General features: G+C 37.3%; 1 long non-coding RNA gene and 1 pseudogene across 1 annotated transcript in view; one reads left to right on the top strand and one right to left on the bottom strand.

Annotated features, from left to right (window-relative positions):
* Positions 1–3,884: 3,884 nt before the first annotated feature.
* Positions 3,885–19,074, top strand: part of LOC144648411 (uncharacterized) — a 30,198-nt gene continuing 15,008 nt past the window's right edge. Inside the window, exons 1-3 of the long non-coding RNA XR_013569691.1 lie at positions 3,885–3,995; positions 4,147–4,216; positions 4,553–4,632. This is a non-coding gene — a long non-coding RNA (uncharacterized LOC144648411). The remainder of the gene's footprint in view (positions 3,996–4,146; positions 4,217–4,552; positions 4,633–19,074) is intronic.
* Positions 12,512–16,274, bottom strand: LOC144647861 (uncharacterized; annotated as a pseudogene).

The following is a 19,074-nucleotide window of genomic DNA, read 5'->3' as shown; positions in this document are numbered from 1 at the left end:
AAGGTTGATTGGTTGGTCGGACAGATAGTAGTGTAATGATAAACATCATAGGAGATACTTTTCCTATGATGGCTTGTGACTGTAATATGAAAGGTTAAACTTAAATCGAACAGCTAACTAATCCAGTTTGTTATTTTATCTCATCAGGTGCTGAGAAAACTCTTGAGGATGGCAAAGCTGCTTGAACTGTTAAAAGAAACCGCATCTGACAGACTATTTGACCTAAATATAACACATGCATGCTTTTACGAATACCGGTAGCTTTTTAACAACTTAATTTTTAAGTGTCCAGGCAACTATGGTGTCTTTGTTAGCAATCAGATAGCTTAACTGGTCTTATAGTGCCACAATTACAGCAACCAAAAATGCACAGAAAGAGTTGCAAGTGGTTTTTATTTTTTGCAACTAAATTTGCTATAAATAGTGTATTTTGCTCATATTAAATTTTTCTTCTTTTATAGGGTAGACAGATTGCAATATTTTTGTATTCTTTTGCATTTTTGTAATTTTATCTCTTAATTAATTAAAATAAAGCAAATAACAAATAAAAGCAAAAAAATGGAAAAGTTTTTTTTTGCCCTCTATAAAGGCTCTTGTGACCTAAACATATGCTAGTTCCATACCCTTCCTCTCTCGCAGACATAACCCCTCTCACGTCAATACATGTATATTGTTTAATTTGTAATGTTTATTGTTTCTGAAGATAAACACCCATTTTTTGATACACTTAAAAAAAAAACACGTACATACTTACACTTACATACAGTATTGGAAATTACAGTGTTATTTAACTTTTTTTACATGATTAAAAAACACAATATAATAGATAATCGATCAAAAAAGAGGTGGCAAAAGAAATGAAATCACAAAAAGTACAAAAAAGGAGTCTATGCATTAGCTTTAAGTATTACAATTTTTTTTTAAAAAATCACTATGTTATTGATATTAATTGAGAGCATTTTTTTTTAAAACACCTTGATCTTCAAATGGAGATGGTTTCTTATCAAGTCTCGAACACTGGCTGTCCGTTCCGTAAAAGGGAACGGACAACAAAGTTGGCTATCAAATAAAACATAATTATATTCAAGTTGTAGGTTTCTGCCGCTAACCCTTTAAAGAATCTATCAAAACAATAAGACAACGAACCCGAGTTTCCTGTGAGCGAACAGTCAACGAATCACGCAGACTTTTCAACATTAAGCAGCTCGCATGCCATCATAATCAATCCAACGGTAAACAGATCAATACAGCTGTATTGTAACAATTAAATTCATGTCAGCTTGCAGAGCAAGGGCTTTAATAAATTGAAAACTTAGGGGTAACCCTTCTTGTATCACGGTGGGCTACGAGTTTGCCTGTACGTCCGAGGGTTAAGATAAGAAGCATGTCCACAAGATCGAATCAAAAAACATTTTGGCCTTAAATTAATTTAGTTACCTTTAGTGTAAATATCAGAGACTTCGCTCCTAGTTCGTTCTTTTATCAAGAATGGACCTTACAGTTACTAAAACGATCGCGAATTAAAAATAAGTCGATAAATATTTTATAAAATAATACTAAAAAAAGAGTAAATATTAAATAGCATCTCTGATTTTGAAATTCGATGAAACATTCTATGGCTGTTCATTTTAAGCCTCGACTGAGGAAAATACCGCATTGCTTTTAACGCAATAGTAGATCCCTGCTCCATTATGCGTCTCTATTGTCTCGAGATGGTGGGTGCTTACGTCATAACGCTACCATGGTAACCTATTTCATCTGAAATTTTAAACGGCTGTATTGATCAATTTTCCGTCCGATTGTTTATTGTCGAAGGTATCGTCACTCAAAAACCCGACAGAGCCACCTTTTATGTGAAGTTTCGTTGTCCTGTTATGAGACAATTCTCTCGAGTGGTTGTAAAGTTTTAATGTGACACTGTTTGAAAGGAAAATGCACATGGAATTTGTTGAAACAGCGCTGCCACTATAATAATAATAATAATAATAATAATAATAATAATTTTATTTCACACAGTCATTAAAAAATACAAGCAAGTTAGGCGGGCGGTTGCGTTATCTATTGCAATGTCTACATTGTTAGTATCCTGTGTTCTTCTTATGGATCTTGATCCTCTAAGGCACAGTAAGGCCGAGCGTATTAGAGCAAAGGAGACTCTTGCTCTCACCCATTGCATGGGTGAGAGCAATTACTAACCGAGCGCGAGGGCCGCACTGGGGAATATTGGCCCGAAGTCGTGGCAGTACGTACAAAAACGACCGAGGGCCAATATTCCCCAGTGCGGCCCTAACTGAGGAAAAGACGACGAAATTCAGAACAAACTTCGGTTAATTCATTTGTAAGGTATCATTAAAACGATAACCGCCAAGGAAATCATTCACCAGCTTGGCCGCGTTTTTTAAGACATTGTAGTTAAGTCAAAACAACTTTCAAAAAGTTCTTTCTCATTTACATATACAGTGGAACCCCGATATAACGATCTTCGATATAACGATATTCCCGATATAACGATGAATATGTTATGTCCCGGCAATAGTAAAACGTATAGGACGGAACCTAGATATAACGATTCCTCGATATAACGATATAATTTTACTGCCCCCTTGGCATATCGTTATATCGGGATTCCACTGTAGGTAAGTTTTTTAAAACGTTGCCAATTAAGAATAAATAACTTAATCACAAGTGGATTTTGAAACAGACATGTCAGAGCGGTCAGATCGTTAGAGAATGTTGTATCCTTATACTAAATTTTACTCGCGTAGAACGCATTTATAAGCTAATTAACTCAACCACAACCGCCATATTAAACACAACTGGCGTTAAAATATAATGGAAAACTAGCTTCACGGTTGTTAATTTAGTCTTACTTGTATGTACTTAGCGTACATAGGTTAAAATTTGTAAGTCTGTTCTCAAAACAGAAATAAAACTTTTTTACCTTAGGTGTTTAACAATCTAGTAGAAACTTCGAATTGCCATCGAAACCTTCCAGTTCTTAGAATCAAGATTTGGGATAAAACTCTGAGTCAATGATGACGCGTGTGTGATCACGTGACCTCCGAACTTACATGCAGATTTTCTCGATGTTGTTCTTCTTGAGATCAGCGAAAATGTTTTTTGGGTAGCATCTCGGTTTTTGGTCTTTACAAAATAGAACAATTTAAATGAATGGTTCATTAGTAATATAAAATCGAGAGAACTTGATAACATAACTTGTTGGATATAGCTTCTTCGGCTTCTGGGAACAATAACTACTGTATAAAATATAAATTGTCTGCCTTCAAAAGCCAAAACTCGAGGAAAGTTTTTATTTAATTTCAATAGCCCGTTCATTTTAGGATAACACACACTTTTACAATCACACATAAATCATTGAGTTTAAAACATAACAGAACTTTTCACTTTGTTAAGATGTACTCTCAGAAAAGTCGACCAAAATTCTCAGAAAACCGCAGCATGAGTTGTATTGTTTTAAACTCAAACATCGTTGGATCGATTACTCGCCGCTTGTTATTTAAAATTTGGACAAAACAAACGATTTATGTTTTACAGTAGCTGAAAAGGGGTCTTTTGATTGTCAGTATTCGTCTCTTGCTGACGAGAGAAGTAATGCTAGCTGTCCTGGCAAAGTTCCCGGCCTTCACAACATCTACAGAACAACGCATTGTAAGCAGTGGGGCGAGAAATCGTAGCGACGAAAGTTTCTTAACTTTCGTTGCTACGATTTCTTCCCGGTTTATTTTTTCTTTGCTTTCGTCGCTACGATTTCTTCCCGGTTTATTCCTTTTTTTCGCCCCACTATTAAACTGCCCCAGTGCCCCAGCTGGGTCTCCGAGGATGCAGGACCCCAAGCGGATCCTGGGTTCTAGATTAATTGGATCATGGAGAGAATAATTGTGTGTTTTACACGAAGTTCAACTTGCAGAGCATGTCGTTCGTTCGGCCGCGGTTCGAGGTGTGATGTTTTTGCAGTGAATTATTCCGCCGTACAAGTAAGTATTTATGTCTTTTACTAGCTTGCTCTAAATCCTAGTGCTTCAACACGCTTCAAAGACTGCTTAGACTCTGGGTCTTTAAGTATCGAGCGTGTTGACCCGACTCTGATACGATGAAAATATGACTTCAGTTCTTTATGCCTTGCAGGAATCCTGCAGAATCAGACGAGTCATTATTTGCACGAAAACAGTACCAAGTTTTCGCTCTAGAGGTTCAGGTGGGCAAATTAAATCGTTTAATACAAACTGTTCTTCATTTTGAACAGTTGTGGGGGGAATTGTACGCTTTTATGCGATTGTCTTGAAAAACAGTCGAGCAGAAACCCACGCGGGGTGTCTGTGATAAATTATCACACCTCTGTTTCTTGTAGATTTTGATCGTTAAATGGAAGTTAAATCATTGTTGTACCCTTTAAAGGTGGTTTGTAACATCCTTAGCTTTTTTTTACCTTGTTGAGGCTTGTGCTTTGTACATTACAGGTTTTAAATGGTAAAAACTTCGGAGTTTATAACTCTAGTCGATATTCACGTGTTGTCATTTCACGAATTCGTAGGTTTGATTCAAGTGGCAGGCAGGCACATGGTTAGTGGAGCAAAGTTAGTGAAGTCAAAGGTTTTTTTCATCCACCCTAAGGTTTGTGTATATTGAAAAGTAATTTATAGATTTTTCTTAAAGTACCCTCCTAGTCAAATTTGGATATTTTTGACTACTGAAGAAAGGGACATTTTCACTCAGATTAGTCTTGAAAACTTTTAATCACAATAATGATAATGACTATTTATATACACAATCACTTTTATATCTGGTAAATTAGTTGCTAACACACGGCACAATGGAATCTACTTGTTAATTTGACATTGCAGGATCATCATGTATCTGCAAAACAGATAACTATTTATTACAAATTGTGAAGGTTCTAACTTCAGCATTTTGCTGTTGAAATAATATTTAACAAATAGATTCCACTTTGCCGTGCGTCTGTTCAGTTATAGACCACAGATGACGTCAAAGTATGGTAAGAACAAAAAAAATCACCCACAAGCGGTTAGGCAAGTGGGTCACTGATGTTCTTACCACATTTTGAGGTCTACTGTGATCTATAACTGAACAGACCCATAACAAAATGGAATCTATTTGTTTTATATAATAACAGAAGATTACATTACACTTTAGTGTGGGCAAAGCTGCATGCAAACGGTGGTGAAAAGTTGTTTTCATTTTACGCTTAAGTTTTCCGTAACCACGAAGCACTAGTAAACCGATTTAATAAACAGAATAATAAGGGAATAAAATGACTTTTTGAGGGAATATTGTTTATTTGCTCCCTCGTAGTGTCATTTGTGGCCCGAGCGCGAAGCGCAAGGGCCAAAGTCATTTTATTATCATTATTATCAATAAACAAGGCCAAATAACATCCAGATAGGTAACACATTCAGTTTAATGAAGTTAGCATAATGATTTTCAATTCAAATAACACAAGTACTTCGTCACAAAAATTATGAAAATTATACACGATGCTACTGAGGCTTATGTCTTATTGTGTAGTTGTAGTATAAAAGAGCTAGCTGCAGTCTCTCTGAAAATAATGTGCAATGGGTTGATTCATGGATAATAATACTTTACGAACTTACATTTTCCAATTGAACTTCGGCGTAAAATTCCTGCAACTGTTTTAGCTAAATTAGCTCGACCGGAGATACACAATTCAAGTGAACAATGTCTCGTTTCTCGCAAGACAACAAGGAGTTGCTCTCTTTGTCTCTTCCGCCTTGTGCATTTGCTTCTAAATCCGATTTTTTGGCTGTATTTTGTCCGATGTTTGAAGGAAAGCTTATGGTTATTGAACCAAGCAGATTACTCTTAAACAGTAACTTTAAAATATGTTGAAAAATAAACTATAAACTACGTGTCATCAGGGATACTGCATAACACTAAACTGTTTAGCATCAACTGTAAATGTTCATTAAGGAATGTTGTGCAGTGCAGGGTTCAGTATAAATATAAATGGACCAACATTTCTCTTCTAGCTTAATAATGTTCTCGATTAGTCCTTTTGTTTACTATTTACTGGAATCTTCAACTTTTGCATTTGGTTTGTAAATGTTGTGCAGTGTAATAAGTTTTACGTCAAAATTGTCAGGGAGGTCTGCTCTTCATTTTTGATAAAGAGTGCTTTTGTGATGGTGCGTTTTGAAAACTTGTCTCTTAGTTCTGCACATCCACAATTTGCACAATGCGGAATTCTCTTGTCAGCATTTAATTGGAAGGTGTCATTACACTTCTTACAGGATTGGTAAGTTGTTACCTTTTCCACCCCATCAACTGGGCATGAAACTGTGTTGAGCTGGTTACCAATCAGTTAGTCATTTTGCTGTATTGTGATTTGTACTTGTGATATCGTAGATTGGCAGTTGAGGATGTATTTGTTGCTGTTGAAGCTTTTGACCAGGGCTCGGGTGAGATTGTACGTTTGTCCATTCTGCACACGGTCAATATCTGATTCCCCTCATTACTTTCCTGGGTGTTTCGTGTATAACCATCCATTCCCTTTCATTCCAATCGCTTTAGAAAACTGCCTAATGTATCAGAACATAGACTCAATTTGAAAAGCGTCTATGACATTCCCTGTAATTTGATCACAAAATTGCAAATGCTTTCTGAGAAAGCAAAATTTAACAGGAAAATTACAAGCAAATAGCCAGAATTAACAAGAACAAGATAATGTTGTTTCTGACATTAACACTCTTTTCAATGCCAATGTAAATGTAAATGTCGTAATGTATCTTTTAGCAATAGTAACTCTCAATAATACAATGAGAAGAAGTTAAATCAAAGTTAAGGTCGAGGTTTAAACTTATAAAATACAAATTGACAAGCAGATAAAACAAACAGGCAAAAACATCAACTGACATTGTTCTGGTGCTGGGGCTGTGAAAAAAAAAATTAACATCAAGAAAACTTATGAAACACAAATAGTTGACAAACAAATAAGATAAATATGCAAAAACATAAATGGACATTGTTCTGGTGCTGTGAGAAGAGTCACTTAGTAGTAAACAGGAGAAAACTGCAGAAATCTGGGCTCATAATAAAGGTGAACAGTAAGATGGAACTGATGGTTAGCGACATTTAAGATTTGAATATAAGGTGAGCCAAAAATGCTTATGTTAACTAATACCCAGCCACCTAAGGGATATTCCCAAGGAACTACCACACAACAAACCTTGGGGTTTCTGCTCTCGCCTGTTGTACCAGTATTCCTTTTGCACAAAGTGCAGTTTCTTCTTCATTATTTCCCTAACTTTAATCTCTTTTATTTCGTACTTGTTTGCCCTTGTTCCATATGGCTGGTTTGAGCAGGTGCTCTCCACCGCTTAGATCTGTCACTGTGTTTTGACCCTCTTTGCTTACAAATGAGGCATGTGTACCATTGCAAAAACACAGACCTAATATTAAAAAGAAAAATCAAAGGTACAACTGTATTAAAAAAGGCCTCCTTGGGCGTGTAGATTATTTTAAACTCGCACATGAATTTGGTTTGTTATGAATACCTTTCTGCTTACATTGCCTACAGACATTCTGGAGTACAAGCTTCTGCTTCAGCATTTGTGAAGGAAATTAAGTACAAGAAAGTACAAATATTTATATAACTTTATTTATTTACTGGTTGTTGAGGCTCACTAGACCTCTAGCAATAAAATATGCTTAATTGACAAGAAATTAATTACATGTAAAGAGAAATGAAAAGAAATGAAACATGATGACAAGAAAAAATAAAACATATATTTAAAGAAAAGCAATAAATAAAAATACAACTTTGTCTAAATTTCTGATTCTATAAGTTAACTAAACAAAGCAACACGCGGTAAGACTTCTGCTACTGCTTTATAAGAAGCTGGATTTACAAACACTGGATCAGAAACTGATATATCAATTAGATGATTTGGATGTGAAGAAAGAACACCTGACCATTCAACTGTGTAACCTTGGACCATGGAAGAAACCTGGTGTGATAGACATTCCTCTTCATTTAAAGGCAATCGCCACTTCATTTTCTTTAAACCTGTAGTTTAAGTTTCTGATAGGTTCCACCAATGCTCTAAAAAGAACATCTTAGGCCAACTCTTGTTTCGTAGCTATAAGGTCAACCCTCCACATGTAATTGATGAAGAGCTTTTTCGTGTTTCTGCAAATTGATCAGCAATCTCTACCTTTGTTCCTTTAAGTAAGTACGTGGACTTGCCGGTATATTCTTTATCTTGATAGGGAAGAAATCTGGGTCTGTTTTTTGTTGTTGTGTTTTGCACCTAGACTGTGGGCCCTTTCAGTCTCTATTTCATTGTTTGTCAGCTTGCATCTTGTTTGCTAGAACATCTTTTACAGTGGCAAAGGCATCCTCTTTCACAACCTCAGGCAGATTTTAGAAAACCAGCCTGCTTCTCATTGAGTTTGAAGAGGCACTTGGGATTGATACACTCTCTTTTAGACTTTGGTCTTTCTTTTTGGCATGTTTTCCAATTCGGGAAGATTCTAGTGTTTTGCCTGTTTTGCCTTACTCTAACTTTGACTATCCATTGTTACTAAATGTATCTTTTTGCTGTTAATGTGCCCCTTCGACCATTGCACTCTACCTGTGTTCAGCATTGTATGGGTCAAGGCACTTGAGAACATGTGATCCTCCCAATTTCTTTGCCAAAACATTTGCTTACAGGCAGCAAATGGGCAGGTCATCACCTTTTCTGGGCACTGGCAAATGTGCAAGGTTTCATGGTGCCTATAATGAAATGGCATTTTAATAGATACCAGGAAAACATCACATACAATATATTCAAAACGTTGTTATAACGCTTCATGAAGTCTTCTCTTTTTTTGTAAACGTCAATCTCCAAGCTCGGTTGAACATGGACTAGTTAAGTTAAATTTGGAATTTTAAACCCAGCTTGATTAAAGCAGCATTTAACCAAGCTTGGTTAAAACTGGACTTAACTGAGCTTGGTTAAAACAGGACTCTTAAACCGAAGGCTGTTCAAAACCAACTTAGATACCTATGGTCACTGGTCAACCGTTGGTTGGTTGCCGCAGTTGGGCAGTCAAAACCTGTTGGCAGTAAAGCGGTTGGAGTCAAGGATGATTGTTCCAATTGAATTTTTTTGTAAAAATTCAACAAGTAGGTGGAAGATAGGACGACAAGCTTAAAATCACCATACTCACCAGGCAAATCCAATGCAACACAATATATGTTGCATTGTTGGAATGACTTGAATCCCTCCAGAGCAGTGCTAGAGAAATTACCCATGCCAAATAACCTATAATGAAAGAACATCACATTCAAATCGACGTTTAAAAAAAAAATCAATAATTGAATAAATTAATAAATAATTAGTAAATAACTAAATAAACACAAAGCAATACTACCGAAATCACTAAACTGTTAGCACCCCGGAAAAAACGCTCGATCGCATTTGAATTTTGGGCTTGCTCACGTGACCATTTGGAGCGGCCGGATTGGTCACGTGATATTTTCGCGGGTTTGTTTTTGCTTTCACTCCTGGCTGAGTACGAAGTGAAGGGATATTATGGAACAGGTTTGCACAAGTGTGGAAAGTTTTTCGCCTCTTCGGCAGAAGACTTCAATTTTTACGGATTCATAAGTAGGAGTGGTATCACCAAAACATTTCAGGATATTTAAGCTGCGATCAAATTCGTCTTCATTATCTTTGACGATGAGAACTGCTACCTAAACTTCATAGAAGACGGCATCATGGGCGAAGTGTTCAGACCACAAGAGACAAACTACAAATTCTCGAGGACTGTGGTATTAAACCGTTTTTCGTGTGTTAAAAGTTGCATGTTTGGGTTGATCGAATTTTCTTTCAGATTATTCACACAGATAATACGATACGTTATTTTTGCTCAGACAACGTAACTATAAAGACTCTTGAAAACTGTGATTTTCAGCCGTTTCCATTAAGCTTAACATGTTTGTGTTAGTTGCACGTTTGTGTTTACATAAATCGATAACTTCTGTTTTGACATTGAAAGATTTGAGACCACGATTTCAACCAAACTCGGGATTTGTGTTTACAGAAATAGAGATGTGTTGAAAGCGAGTTACTAATTACAGAAATATGAGAACTGCAATTTTACAACCCACCAACTTTCAATATTTTTGTCTTTATTTGCAACATTACTGTACTTACTGAAATATTTGTTGTTTACCAATTAAAAGATGGTTTGCGTTAAATTATTATTTTCTCTTGATTATATATAATCTAATGTAATATGCTTCAGGTCTAACAGATTAATACCGCCGGTTTCTTGACTTAAATTGTTCACGGGTTATTTCGTGACTGAGGAACGCTAAGCGATTTACAATCAGCCTTTACCAAAACAACAAAAGATGAATAAAACTGAGTTAAAATATACCTGATACTCAACATTGTGGAGAAAATTGGCTTCATCTCCAGTGTATAAATTGGACATTCGATACTGGTTAGCAATACAGTGTTGATCAAATGAGAAACAACAAAGCCTGTTCCATTCGCTCGATTAGTTGGCTGCTGCTTGTAAGTTATCGAAAGTCTACGTTTCATCATCAGTTAAAGTAATCTAGTTCTGGGTCCTCCAGCCTTTTCGGTTGATCCCTAGCTGCAGTGAGGGAGATTTTTTCCGTTTGACAAAAGGTCTTCCATATGTTTGAAACGATAACACCGCACCGCTCACTTTGTACTTTTATCCTGTTGCTCTAAAACTTCCTGGGTCGAACTCTTTTGAAACATCTCCGCCTCCGCTCAAAATGTAGCGACCTCAAATCCTTTCCAATTGATTTCCCACTGTGGAAAGCTCACCCGTGAGCCTTCCTTTGAAAGCAAAGTTGTTCTGCCCGCGAAAAGAAACAGAATGTCACGTGACGAATTCGGCCGCTCCAAATGGTCACGTGAGCAAGCCCAAAATTCAAATGCGATCGATCGTTTTTTCCGGGGTGCTAACAGTTTAGTGATTTCGGTAGTAAACAAATCATGCACTTTGTTGGCCGAGGTACCATCAAAAGTTTTTTATATATTTTATATTTATTCTTGATCGTTAGCTTTCATCCGCAGAGGCGATCTCTAGATCTGAAAGGTGGTAATTGGCACCTAATAAAGATTAGGATGTTAAGGACAGTGAGAGCTGAGCACACCAGATATAGTTTTTAATAGTAATTGTTGTCCATCAGTTCTTTTTTTCTAGTCATTTACATCAAGAAACAATGTCTGAAAACTGTTAAGTTTTGATGAAAGAACTGAAATGTAGTGGTACTCGGCTTGTCATTCTCTATTCACGCTATTTTTGAAAATGAGAAACTACACGTCGACTTTATACCAGTTTTAAACAAAGCTTGCAAGTCACAGACAAGCAGCTTGCCATCGAACTTTTGAAAAGTCCAATGGGCGAATGCCAACGCCTTTAATCTGAATTCGTCCTGGTTGTCTTGGTCACCAGTTACTATACCATTGTTGTTAAGAAACTTCATCCACATGCCCTCTGCATCCTTTAAATTTTGTGTGGATTTTGTTCCAAGAATAGCCCACTATCTGATGGAATGTGTGGTCGTAGGTCAGCAAGGTTGTTTTTTAGGGATTCTCTCAAAACCATAAGAGGTTCCTCTTTTTCACAAAAGCATGTTAGATCTCTCAGTTGTGCCAGCAGCACCCTACATTCTACTGCCCAGTTCTTTAATCTTGTACAGCTTCCTTGCTGATTTGAAGACCTCTGTTCCTCACTTGTCTCCAATGTGGAATCAGATTGTTGCTCACAGGAAGACACTCCAGTGCCAATTGGTAACTCCTGTGCACAGGGTTGCTGGTTTGACTGGGATTCATTTTGAACTTGTTTACTTTTCATGACAGGAATATTACTGTCTACACAGAAATAAGGACTCGGTCTGTAAACTGATGATAAGTAGTCCCAGCTATACTTTGGTACAAAATGATTTCCTTTTCCTCACTACGTTTATACGAAAGAAAATCATTTTTCTTCTCCAGAAACGCTGAAGTACAGAACACACTACAGCGATGTAGAGGCGGGCAGAATGTAAAACACTTGCTTAGTAAATCATAACACAACTAATCAAAGATACAGAGAAAAATTGCGGATATGCAGAGCTGACATGACATTTTCTCTTGCCTGAGAGAAATTTATTTGATCCTCTGCTGCCAAAGCATCTTCGGTTGTCAATTTATTTTATTTTATTTTATATACACTCAGCTCAGTTCCTGTTCAAAAAATGCTTTTTTTTCAAGGCCATGTCATTGTTATTGTTTTTGTTGATGATGGTCAGATCAGATTATAACTGTTTGATGGATCATTTCATATACATTACATCACTGTTTGGTTATTATTGTGAGGATCAGTGTCTGTCGGATTTATTGAGAAATGATTATTATTTGATATGAGTAGTAATTTCTCTGTACAATGCGATGATACCATGATGACTTCATGTATGTGTTGTCCTTGAACAAACCATTTGTCTGTTTCATTCTTATCAATTTGGATGCATTCTTTTGGTATCACAAGATGTTTGGTACTTTGTCTTCCCCTTTGTCAATTTAATTGCATGGTCAAATGCCTTGTCACGAGATAACCTGACCAAATTAACAAGGCAGACATCCACACGTTTGTTGACCTTTCCCTTTAGATAGACCCTTTTGAACACACGGTGAAAGGCTTCTGCAAACATGTTTGTGTTCATAGTAAAGCAGAATCCCCATTGTTCCTTCTCGGTGACCTACTCTTTCAGAAAATACAAATGAAAACTTCGTGTTTTTTTGTTTTTGTCTCTTAAGGCAATCTTCAAAGTTGGCTCCAGTCATTTGTTCCAGACAGGTTTTTATTAGCTTATAAACTTCAGATTCCACTGTGGCATCTCCAACCCTTCTTCTCAGCTCTTCCTTCCATGCTTTGTCTACAAGCCAGGTACAAAGCAGCTTTTTTGGTCTTGGGCCTTCAATCATGACAGCAACCCATGCATTGTAGAATTGATTGGCCATGTCACTCATGAAAAAGTCACTCTAGATGTTTCTGCAGTTATTTCTTATGTTCTTGAAGATGACCATAGCTTTCTGGTCTTCATGGCTGGATAGGCACCAGGCCACAGGAATCCCTTGACCAAACTCATCTACCAAATGAATGGTTGTCAAGAAAAAATCATAGCCATTTGTGCCATGCGTGCCATTACAGCACACTTCTTTTTTCCCAAATTTTTGCAACATCTCACTCTGAAATGGGGTCTGGACAACCATACAGAAATCCTCTTTTGCGAGATCGTAGTCATCTTCAGCCTTCTCATCTTGTAACTTGATGAATAGGACTGGACTATCTTTGGTGTCCTCCCATTCGTTGATCCATGCCAAAGGGCTTTGTCAATCATTTGCATGTCGTTGTACCGTCTTCAGCCGGAAAGCTCTTTCAATATTGGTTATCTCTTGTCTTTCTAATATATGATGCCTTTGAAAGTCAGAGGTAAAGTCCTTGCAGATATCATCCAATATACGTTCCTTTAAAAACACCTTGTTGGAGTTTGGCTGCAATGACCTCATGCTGTGGAGTTGGTATTCGCACATGTTCCAAGGACATTTCATGTCCATAATGATTATAACAGACACTGACATTAACTTGCCCGTTTGGAGTCAAAGTCACTGTCTTGGTAGCTTTATAATTGAATTCAATTTTTGTAAATCCTAAAAGAAAGGAATATATAGACAAGCCTAAAATCAGAGCCAGAATAATTTGGCATGCCATTTTTGACATAGTGTACTTAAAGGGGCAGTATCAGAAGAATTACTTCAAAAAGTCAAAGTCAAAAGAAGCATTATCAATGGAAACCAAAAAATAATGGTCTAGCTTTGTTCTCTTGCGGAGTCTTTCGCCGTTTCAATCATAACTATGAATAAATCCAAGTCGTCAACGGGGAGCTCAATCCAGTCATTGTTGTCTGCGTATTTTATGCTTACTTCCTTGCCACGAAGACTTGTGAATCGTGTTGATATACGCTCTGTCAAGGATTCCATGCATATCATTTTTACTTCTTACGAAGAAAGAAAAATTTTAACGCATTTTTCTTTCGGTCCTCTCACTTTAAATTTGAATCTATCCATGTCAGCCGCGCGTACACTACAACAGTTCATGCAGGAGGCAAAAATTCTTGGAATTCATTGAAGAAAGTGGGACGGGCAGTAAAAGAAAGTGGGTGGGACAGTGATACAAAAACTCGGACCCAATCCACAGTTCGGTGATTTTCGTAGTAGCCATAGGAAAGGATTCTTCCGATAAGAACAAATTGCTCCTTTGTTATTCCAGTGGCGTGGGGGACGAAAGAGTTGTTGTAACCTTCAATGGCAACGGGCTTGCTGCCACAAGAGAGTAAATACGTCTCTCTCTCGTTGTTCACCAGTGCTGCAATAAAAACACCATTTGTTGTTTGAGCCTCATAATATTAAATATATAAAAGGACTTGGGAAATCTAGAGGAGCTATTCAAGTCAAAAAAGGGTATAAATCCCTGGAGTGTCAATTGCCAAAGTTTGATTAGGTTTCCATCAGAGATTGTGCAAATATTGCACATGTTATTTCAAAATTTAGAGAGTAACCTTAGAATGTGCAGTTGTAATGCAGAGGAACCATAGTAGACTGCTTTAAAATTGTGCTATAAAACACTCACTACTGTACGTTGTAGTATTTACCATATGTTAAATTGACTACATACTGTGTTATACTTACCATGTTTGTAAGGTGTAACATCCTGTAATGAAAGTGATAAGGATAGTGTTTCCGTTATGATTATTCTGCCATAGATAATGTACAATATATTACCATCTAGTCTTGTCCATTGTTTTTTGAATGGCAAATCATTGCACTGAACCTCATAGAATTTAAAGGGAACACCAATCTTTTCAAGTTCTGTTTCAAGGCATTTTGTTCTTTTCTTGTAAATGTCAAGCTCAATAACCTTTAAACAGAAATGCTAAAAATTAGGCACAGATAAATGTTCGTAACCATAAACAAAGTGTTTCACTTGATTTCCTTTATTTTTTCCCAAATGATTAAGTAGTCTGATGGTTTTAATGAACACAAATGTAGACAGCATAAAAAGCCTTTCTTCAAACATATACCGTAAAAACCCGCAGATAAGCCGCACCTTTTTTCCAAAAATTTTCGCTCGAAAGCGGGGGTGTGGCTTATCTGCGGGAACATTCGGAAAAGGTGCCGTAAATTTTTGTTAACTGATGATGGAAAATTATGTAAATTAAAAAACATAAAACTACAAGAGAGTACCGGTCATTGCTTTTGCAAGTTTGACAGCTCCTATACTGTTTGCAGTGTCGACAATGGCCTATAACTTTAACAGTAATATTGATACTTTTACGAGCGAGAAAATACCACGAGTATTCACGAGTAAGATGGCCAATTGTTTCTCTCTCATTTTGCACTTTGATGAAAAATTTGTCAAACTGATTACGAAACTCTCATTATGCAACAAGTTTATCTCCAATAGATGGCTCCCAAATCTCTTTAATTTGTCAATAATGAATATGATAGCCACGAAACTCGAACGCCTCCATTATCGCCATCCTGTTTTGCTTTACGTTCTCGCCCTAGTCCCATATTTCGCGTCCGATCAAATGCCTGGTTACTAAGCTACGAACGTTTGCAAACGCGTGTTCTTGTTGTTGTGACACAAAAATCTATGGAAAAACTGCATTGAATGAAGAAATACCTGTCAACAAATGCCAGAAAAAGATCACCCATAATATGTCAAAGTTGGTTTTCATTATATTAAAGAGCTCAAATTGTGGGTAAGACTGAAATATTTTCTGTTTCAATGTTCATTGAGTTTACGTTCGATGAAGAAGACTTCCCAAAGACTCAACTTTGGATTTTTGACTCGACTTTGGATTTTCTTTGATTTACTTTCAAAAAACTTTTTTTCCAACATTTGAGTTGTTAAACTCAGGGTGCGGCTTATCTGCGGGTGCGGCTTATACGCGGGTGTTTACGGTATTTACCTGATGAAAGACTAGTCCCATAACCCTGAGGAAGAGGTGCAGTGTATCAATGATCACTTTTTTTTTGGCCCGTTGCTTGGCCAAGGTTAAATTTTTCTTCGAGGTAACTCTTCTGGGTGTTGTTGAAACAGGTCACCTTTTTAATTGTCTTCAAGGCCCAGCCTTCAGGTAACAGGCTTGCACTTTCAAAGGTGTGGCCTTGTTGAGGGGTTGCCAACACTGTCTCACTCATGCCATCAGCTAGAGGGCGTGGTACTTTTTCATTGCAATGTCATAGAGTGTTTGTTTCTCAGCTACCATCTTACATTTCTGTCCAAACAGAAGGTGTTTTCCTAGACTGGAGTGTCGCTGATACATCTTTACACAACCTTCATTGGGGCACCCAAGGAGCTCCCACGAGGACTCGTCTTTCTCAACGGCTGGTTACAGGAAGTAACACACCAGTGGATTGGAACAAATGTCTGGCATATAAATTAAAATAGTACACATTGTGAGCATTTGAAAATTGAACACTCACCGCAAGATAATAAGTCAAGGTCTTGAAAAAATTTGCTTTTAAGCGTTTATAACCACGTAGTCTGCACATGATTCGACAATACATTAACATATGAATTGGTTGGATGGATGATGAAGCCCACATGCAAGATGTTTGGCCATTTTTTAGTATCCCTGGCTATACAGTTTGTACACAAAAGCAGGTCCTAGATGACCAGACATCTGCACATCTAACTTGCTTATGCAGTGGGAAAAGAAAGTGTGTAAGACATCAATTCGCAATGAGAGGAACTTTCAAAGTCACATAAGTGAAACCAAGTCATTGTTGAGGGACAGAGAATTGCATTTCCATTCTAACAGGTCCAACAAGGCGTTGAGTCTTGTCAACGTGAACAGGTTTGGAAGGCAGAATGAATTATAACCATGTTGCCTGGAGAGAAGAGAGCACACTCAAAGTGGTTGTGTGTGTTGGAGAAAGGCTGGATAGTATTCGTTTGCCAAGTTCAAGAGCTTAAGTGAAAAGGATTTAGGAAAGTTCCTTTCGGGCTAACAAATAAGTCACCTTTCATCGCTTGTTACATACCACTGGTAAAACTAGGGAAGTATGTCAATGTCGTTTAGTATTGCAACCAAAGTTTTGTGGTCTACGCAGTTTTTTTGTACCATTGCTTTGGGATGAATCAAAAAGATGTGGTAGCATGAAAGAGAAGAGAAAAAAGTGTTTGAGTCAAAGTATTGCAATTACATGAAAAAATGTACAGTTCTGATACTCTTCGAAGTCTAAAAATATTAGAAAAGCTGTGATAACTGCAACAGACTAATTTGGTCTCTACAGGTATCGCTTTAAAAGTTTCTCACACTCGATTGTGAAATTGCTTGTAGGACTCCTGTGTAATGGCCCTTTCTAAGGCATCTTTCCTCAATTTGTCTGCTGCGATATTTAACACATTTTCACAGGCGAACATCTTTTACAGTGGCAAAGGCATCCTCTTTCACAACCTCAGGCAGATTTTAGAAAACCAGCCTGCTTCTCATTGAGTTTGAAGAGGCACGTGGGATTGATACACTCTCTTTTAGACTTTGCATCTTTCTTTTTGGCATGTTTCACAATTCAGGCAGATTCTAGTGTTTTGCCTTACTCTAACTTTGACTATCCATTGTTACTAAAAGTATCTTTTTGCTGTAAATCTTCCCCTTCAACCATTGCACTTTACCTGTGTTCAGCATTGTATGGGTCAAGGCACTTGAGCACATGTGATCCTCCCAATTTCCTCGCCGAAACATTTGCTTACAGTCAGCAAATGGGCAGGTCATCACCTTTTCTGGGCACTGGCAAATGTGCCAACGTTTAAAAAAAAAAAATCAATAATTCAATAAATTAATAAATAATTAGTAATAACTAAATAAACACAAAGCAATTAACAAATCATGCACTTTGTTGGCCAAGGTACCATTCGCAAAGGCAATCCCTAGATCTGAAAGGTGGTAATTGGCACCTAATAAAGATTAGGATGTTAAGGACAGTGAGAGCTGAGCACACCAGATATAGTTTTTAAGAGTAATTGTTGTCCATCATTTCTTTTTTTTAGTCATTTACATCAAGAAACAATGTCTGAAAACTGTTAAGTTTTGATGAAAGAACTGAAATGTAGTGGTACTCGGCCTGTCATTGTCTATTCACGCTATTTTTGAAAATGAGAAACTACACGTCGACTTTATAACTTTATACCAGTTTTAAACAAAGCTTGCAAGTCACAGATAAGCAGCTTGCCATCGAACTTTTGAAAAGTCCAATGGGCAAATGCTAATGCCTTTAATCTGAATTCGTCCTGGTTGTCTTGGTCACCAGTTACTATACCATTGTTGTTAAGAAACTTCATCCACATGCCCTCTGCATCCTTTAAATTTTGTGTGGATTTTGTTCCAAGAATAGCCCACTATCTGATGGAATGTGTGGTCATAGGTCAGCAAGGTTGTTTTTTAGGGATTCTCTCAAAACTATAAGAGGTTCCTCTTTTTCACAAAAGCATGTTAGATCTCTCAGTTGTGCAAGCAGCACCCTACATTCTACTGCCCAGTTCTTCAATCTTGTACAGCTTTCTTGCTGTTTTGAAGACCTCTGTTCCTCACTTGTCTCCAATGTGGAATCAGATTGTTGCTTACAGGAAGACACTCCAGTGTCAATCGGTAACTCCTGTGCACAGGGTTGCTGGTTTGACTCGGATTCATTTTGAACTTGTTTACTTTTCATGACAGGAATATTACTGTCTACACAGAAATAAGGACTCGGTCTGTAAACTGATGATGAGTAGTCCCAGCTATACTTTGGTACAAAATGATTTCCTTTTCCTCACTACGTTTATACGAAGGAAAATCATTTTTCTTCTCCAGAAACGCTGAAGTACAGAACACACTACAGCGATGTAGAGGCGGGCAGAATGTAAAACACTTGCTTAGTAAATCATAACACAACTAATCAAAGATACAGAGAAAAATTGCGGATATGCAGAGCTGACATGACATTTTCTCTTGCCTGA

Source organism: Oculina patagonica, chromosome 4, assembly GCF_052425735.1.
Source record: "Oculina patagonica isolate OP01 chromosome 4, crgOcupat, whole genome shotgun sequence".
NCBI classification, from domain to species: Eukaryota; Metazoa; Cnidaria; class Anthozoa; order Scleractinia; family Oculinidae; genus Oculina; species Oculina patagonica.
Note: the sequence above shows the minus strand (reverse complement) of the source record. Positions and strands in the feature narration are given on the sequence as shown.